A 6834-nucleotide genomic window follows, 5' to 3' on the forward strand; every position below is an offset into this window, starting at 1 on the left:
AACATGACAATGATCCCAAACACAAGGCCAAGTCAACCTGTCATTGGCTACAGCAGAACAAAGTGAAGGTTCTGGAGTGGCCATCTTAGGGTATGTTCACACGTTCCTGATTTCCATCCTTTTTTTTTCAGGATTGAAACCGCAGCTCTTTGCAGAAAACGCAGGTGCGTTTTTTGGTGCGTTTTTGGTGCGTTTTTGGTGCGTTTTTTGATGCGTTTTTTGATGCGGTTTTCAGTGCGTTTTTTGATGCAGTTTTCTCTGCAGATTGTCTGTGTTTGACACAAATAAAGTTTACTGCAGTGGGGGAAAAAAAAAAAAAAAATGATGTCATATCCTTGTCCAACCCTTTTCTTCTTCCATCCTCCATTTTGGAACTACACATCAAAATGAGTGGACGTGTTGTTAATGACAGCGCTATGCAGAGTGCTGAGCGTAGGGCAGATGACAGCCCGCGGATCCAGCTCCGCACGCCACACCGGATTGCGATCCTGGGGTTGATGCTTCTAATTATGAATCGACATGCACGTCAGGTAAGCAGATGTCTGTTGTTTTATATATTGGGTTATGGGTACATGTCCACGTTCTGGAAACGCTGTATGTTTGGCGCTGCGTGTGGCCGCAGCGCCAAACATGCAGCGTCCACATGTAACAGCATAGTGGAGGTGATTTCATGAAATCACGTGTCCACTGTGTGTCATCCGTCAGCCCTGCGACTCAGGGCATGCTGCGCGTCTTTTATGATCACAGCATGTCCGTGTTCCTTGTTGAGAAGCTGCGGCTCCGCAAGGAATAAAACATGGCCCTATGTGTGGGGTGCGATGATGCTGGATTTGTACAATGAACACATCTGGCATCATAACGTCCCAGAAGGGGGTGGGGCTTTGCACATAGCGGCTTTGGCGCTCCAACGATAACGATGGCCATCCTGAATGTGGACACGTACCCTTACATAATCCGCATTGCTTTCCAGACATGCTTGATATTTTTTGTTGTGTTTTATAAAAAAAAAAATTTTTATTTACTTTAGAGGCAGCGGCGGCAGAGAAGACGTGCGCAGAAAAGGATGTGGGTGCACCCGCTTGTAGCAGACCGAACAGAGTAGGGGCACTTTTATGTGCTGTACAATGATTTGAGGAGGTAAGTAGAAATATATTGAATGACGAATTTACCTTTTTTTGATAACAATACTTGTGAAGTAACCCTTTTTTGTGTTTCTTTTTCAATTTTCAGATATCCTGAAAAATTTATCTCTTTTTGTCGGCTACCAATTATGGCATTTGACAGACTGCTCACCATCCTGGCACCCCATTTGACACTGCAAGACACGGTGATGAGGAAGTCCATCTCTGCTGAAGAAAGGCTGCTCATCACCTTGCGGTAAGTAACAATTTTTTGGGGGGAATGTTGTTAGGTCTCTATTTTACTTGTGTCTCTGTGTCCAGTATGTGTGATTAAACCCACCCAGTCCTCTTGTTGGACAGGGGGCACACATACACACACACACGTGAGATACGGCCGAGTGTTGCATGGTAATCCCCGGCCCTGCCACCTGCACTCTGGAGCGGAGTGTGCACCCACATACCAATACATGGAGCCGCACGCTCCACAACGGAGTGCATGCATCAGGTCCGGGGATTACCATGTAACACTCGGTCATATCTCGCATGCGTGTGTGCACAAGTCCCATCAGGCCTTTAATTAATGTTTTTTACACCCTTTGTGTTGTGCTGGGTGTTAATGCCATCATTATTGAATGGTGCTGGACGCATATTATAGCGGCCTTAACTTGTGACATGTTGTAATTACCTTTTTGTGTGACATTTCTAATTTTCTTTTTTGTTTCTTTCCAGATTTTTGGCCACGGGAGAGAGCTATACATCCCTGCACCTCCAATTTAGAGTTGGTAAATCTACCATCTCTAACATTGTGAGGTGTACATGTACTGTCATCTGGCAGAAGTTGCAGCCTATAGTGATGCCTTCCCCAACCGAGGAGACTTGGCTGCAGGTTGCAGCAGGCTTTCAGTCTGTGGCCAATTTCCCAAACTGCATAGGTGCAGTCGATGGTAAACATGTAAGGGTCCAGCAGCCCCCACGATCAGGATCACGCTTCTTTAATTATAAGAAGTATTTTTCAGTGGTCCTGATGGCGGTGGCTGATGCCCATTACAAATTTGTTGCCATTGATGTTGGTGCCTATGGTAGTACTGGGGATTCTCGGGTGTTGCGAACGTCACAGATTGGGATGCAAATTCTGCGAGATGGCGGAACGCTCCCAGCCCCGAGACCTTTGCCGGGTTCCACACATCCAGTACCCTTTGTGATGGTATTGGATGAGGCGTTTCCCTTAACGACAACCCTGCTGCGCCCATACCCACGAAGGGGACTGGATGTCCGACAGAGGATTTTTAATTATCGGCTGAGTCGTGCACGCAGATATGTGGAATGCACCTTTGGGATCATGACTAGTCAGTGGAGGATCTTTCACACTGCCATTCAGTTGGACACAGACACCGTTGATGCTGTGATAAAGGCTTGCTGTGTACTCCACAACTATGCTCGTGAGTACAACACTGACGTAGATGTGGAGTACCAGCAGCCAGTATTTAATCCAGTTGTCAACGGGGGTCTGGGCAGGCCGTCCAACTCTGGTGTGCGTGTGAGAGAATCCTTCACTGACTACTTTATGAGTCCAGAAGGTGCCGTGCACTGGCAATACTCCTGTGCTGGTGTTGAGCAGACTGACCAGCAGAGAAGGATGCATCTACACTGACCGTCCCAAAAAATTTGCCGACATCGCTGCTAACAGTTTTGAAAACATCCCGAAGAATGATAAACGACAGCAATCAACACAAAATTTTTTTTCAAAAAATTTTTTTTTCATGTTACCCAAAAAAGAAAAAAAAAATTGGTTGTAAGATAAATAAAAAAATTATTTTGGTTTAATTTGTTTTGTTTTTTTGTATGTAAAAAAAATGGTTGCTGTTTTCATAAATTAACATCAGTATGAGATATACAATAGTTAACACATCAACCCCTAAACCACTAATCGATAGCCCATAAACCCAGGACAGCGGCCTTGTCCCCATTGTCTAAAAAGAAGAGAATATTTTGTGAAAAATAAAATTTATTGTAAAGAACAAACCATAAGTGGTAATTTTAACAAATGATTTTTCAATTTGAAAAAAATATATAAACAGCCCCTTTCAAATCCAACAGGCAACTGGAGCTACAAACAAACAAAAGCTCATGGCCGGACACCAGAGTCAGATAAAAAAACACAAGAAAACCACAAGAAAAAAGAAGTACATTATATCTCGGATAATCATTAAAATTGTCAGTTTTTTGTTGAATATTAAAAATGACCAAAATATGACAGAAAAACCGTATACTGAAATATTCTAATATTAGGGAACTGGTGCACCACAACAGTTGTCAAAGGAGTTATATGTCCCTGTACATCTCTATAGAGACCTCCAGGGTCAGTATTTTTTAATCCTTTGACAACGCATGTCCTTCTCTCTTCCTGTTATGTGATAGTGGATGTTGTGGTGCACCTGTTCCCTATTATTTGCATACCAATACGGTTTTTCTGTTAAATTATGTTTTGTTCATTTTTATTATTTTCAATAAACTGATAATTTTAACGTTTATCACATATGATGTACTTCGTTTTTCTTGTGGTTTTCTGTGCAACTGACAACTTTTGCCCAATTTATGTTCAATTCAGAAAGGTATACTCTGGTGAATAGAGGAAATTTGTTCCCTCGGTTTCATACGTTGCTCCCCCCAGCTGCTGCGAACTGCCTCTATCGCCATAACTGCCTTGGAGGCCTCTATGTCCAGAACTGCCTTGGCTGTTGGCCAAATACTGGGGTCTTGTAGCTGGTGTTTCAGGTGTTCTGTGTCAGGGCCTGAAAAGTCCCAACACCCCCATCAGAACCTTATTGTACGGAGAAATAGGAGCAGGGTCCTCCAGAGCAGTGAGGGACATCTGGACCATAGACATAAAAAGAGATTGTCTATCCGGTGGCAGGGAGCGTGTTTTTCTGGCAACAGTTATTGCAAAGGAGTCGCAATGGTCATCTGTAGTTGATTTTTTTAATAAATCCAATGTATCGCAGGCAATTTGAACCGTTTGGTCCTCTTGGTTCTTCTAGGTTTTTTTTTTTTTTTTCTCTGCTGCCACCGGATAGACAGCTCTCTTCTCCACTCTCACAGCTTCTACGGAATCAGATGCTTCAGCAGCTGCTGAAGCAGATGTTGATGCAGCAGCTGCTGAAGTGGATGCTGATTCAGCAGAAGTTGTGGGAATGGAGGGAGAGATGGTCCCTCCCACTCCAGAGGAACTGCCTGCTCCATCCTCTGTGTTGCTGTCCTCTAAATCGGCAGCAGACATGTTTCCTTCCGTCCTGTGGGGGGAAAAAAAAAATCATTAATACAATTTTTAGCGCAACATATTATATATAAATAATCTTGTGGAGTGGATTTTAACTTACTTTCTCAATGTCCTGCTGGTCACAATAAACTGCAGCTCTTCACTGAAGGGGAATTTAGTTTTGCTTGGTGAAGAGCCACTCTTTGAGCATTCATTCAGAAACTTTGTAAACCGGTCTCTGATGGAGCGCCAACGTTGCCTCACATCTTTATCTACCAAAAAAAGGTTACAAAAAAAAAAAATTTTTTTTGAGATCTAAAAAAATTATATTTTTAACCCCTTAGCGACCGCCGATACGCCTTTTAACGGCGGCCGCTAAGGGTACTTAAACCACAGCGCCGTTAATTAACGGCGCTGTGGAAAAAGTCCATAGCGCCCCCCAGAGGCCGATTTTCTCCGGGGTCTCGGCTGCCGAGGGTAGCCGAGACCCCAGAGAACATGATTCGGGGGGTTTTTAACCCACCCCGCATTTGCGATCGCCGGTAATTAACCGTTTACCGGCGATCGCAAAAAAAAAAAAAAAAAAAAAAAAAAAAACGATCTCTTTTTAATTTCTCTGTCCTCCGATGTGATCGCACATCGGAGGACAGAGAAAAGGGGTCCCAGGTGGCCCCCAATACTCACCTAGCTCCCCCGATGCTCCTCGTGTCTCCCGGTGGGTGCCGCCATCTTCAAAATGGCGGGCGCATGCGCAGTGCGCCCGCCGGCCGGCAGCGGGAGAATCTTTGGGGTCTCGGCTGCCGGGGGTAGCCGAGACCCCAAAGAGCACGATCGGGGTCGGTATTACCGACCCCTGTTTTGCGATCGCCGGTAATTAACTGTTTACCGGCGACCGCAAAAAAAAAAAAAAAAGTAAAGTGTAATTCTCTGTCCTCTGATGTGATCGCACATCAGAGGACAGAGAAATAGGGGGATTCGGGGACCCTAGCATACTCACCTAGGTCCCTGGATCCTCTTGCTGCTCCTCCTGGCCGCCGGCAGCAGAACATGGCGGACGCATGCCCAGTGCGCCCGCCATCTGTCTCCATCTGCCGGCCGGCAGGAGAACAGCAGTTAAGGCTAAAATTAGGGTTAGGGGTAGGGTTAGGGGTAGGGTTAGGTTAGGGGTAGGGTTAGGTTAGGGTTAGGTTAGGGTTAGGGGTAGGGTTAGGGGTAGGGTTAGGGGTAGGGGTAGGGTTAGGGTTAGGTTAGGGGTAGGGTTAGGTTAGGGGTAGGGTTAGGGGTAGGGGTAGGGGTAGGGTTAGGGGTAGGGTTAGGTTAGGGGTAGGGTTAGGGGTAGGGTTAGGTTAGGGGTAGGGTTAGGGGTAGGGTTAGGTTAGGGGTAGGGCTAGGGTTAGGGCTAGGGTTGGGGCTAAATTTAGGGTTAGGGTTGGGGCTAAATTTAGGGTTAGGGTTGGGGCTCAACTTAGGGTTAGGCTTCTTTCACACTTACGTCGGTACGGGGCCGTCGCAATGCGTCGGCCCGACATACCGACGCACGTTGTGAAAATTGTGCACAACGTGGGCAGCAGCTGTAGTTTTTCAACACATCCGCTGCCCAATCTATGTCCTGGGGAGGAGGGGGCGGAGTTACGGCCACGCATGCGCGGTCAGAAATGGCGGATGCGACGTACAAAAAAACGTTTCATTGAACTTTTTTTGTGCCGACGCTCCGCCAAAACACAACTGATCCAGTGCACGACGGACGCGACGTGTGGCCATCCGTCACGATCCGTCGGCAATACAAGTCTATGGGCAAAAAACGCATCCTGCGGGCACATTTGCAGGATCCGTTTCTTGTCCAAAACGACGGATTGCGATGGAATGCCAAACGACGCAAGTGTGAAAGTAGCCCTAGGGCTAGGGTTAGGGTTGGGGCTAAAGTTAGGGCTAGGGTTGGGGCTAAAGTTAGGGTTAGAGCTGGGATTAGGGTTAGGGTTTGGATTAGGGTTCGTATTAGGGTTAGGGTTGGCATTAGGGTTACGCTTGGGATTAGGGTTAGGTTTGGGATTAGGGTTAAGGTTAGGGTTGTGATTAGGGGTGTATTGGGATTAGGGTTAGGTTTGAGGTTAGGGTTGAGATTAGGATTAGGGGTGTGTTGGATTTAGGGTTTTGATTAGGGTTATGGTTAGGGTTGACATTAGGGTTGTTTTGGGGTAAGGGTTGTGATTATGGTTAGGGTTAGTGATTAGGATTATGGATGAGGTTGGGATTAGGGTTAGGGGTGTGTTGGGGTTAGGGTTGGAGCTAGAATTGGGGGGTTTCCACTGTTTAGGTACATCAGGGGGTCTCCAAATACGACAGCCAATTTTGCGCTCAAAAAGTCAAATGGTACTCCCTCCCTTCTGAGCTCTGCCGTGCGCCCAAACAGTGGGTTACCCCCACATATGGGGCATCAGCGTACTCGGGATAAATTGG

At 46.2% G+C, this 6834-nt stretch overlaps 1 long non-coding RNA gene across 1 annotated transcript; it reads left to right on the plus strand.

Moving 5' to 3' along the window:
- Window positions 1-1092: 1092 nt before the first annotated feature.
- LOC138667706 (uncharacterized) lies at window positions 1093-1862 on the plus strand. Its single transcript, XR_011318898.1, has 3 exons — window positions 1093-1137; window positions 1231-1377; window positions 1851-1862. It is a non-coding gene; the product is annotated as an uncharacterized lncRNA (long non-coding RNA).
- The last annotated feature ends 4972 nt before the right edge of the window (window positions 1863-6834 follow it).

This window comes from Ranitomeya imitator, chromosome 2 (assembly GCF_032444005.1).
Source record: "Ranitomeya imitator isolate aRanImi1 chromosome 2, aRanImi1.pri, whole genome shotgun sequence".
NCBI lineage: Eukaryota > Metazoa > Chordata > Amphibia > Anura > Dendrobatidae > Ranitomeya > Ranitomeya imitator.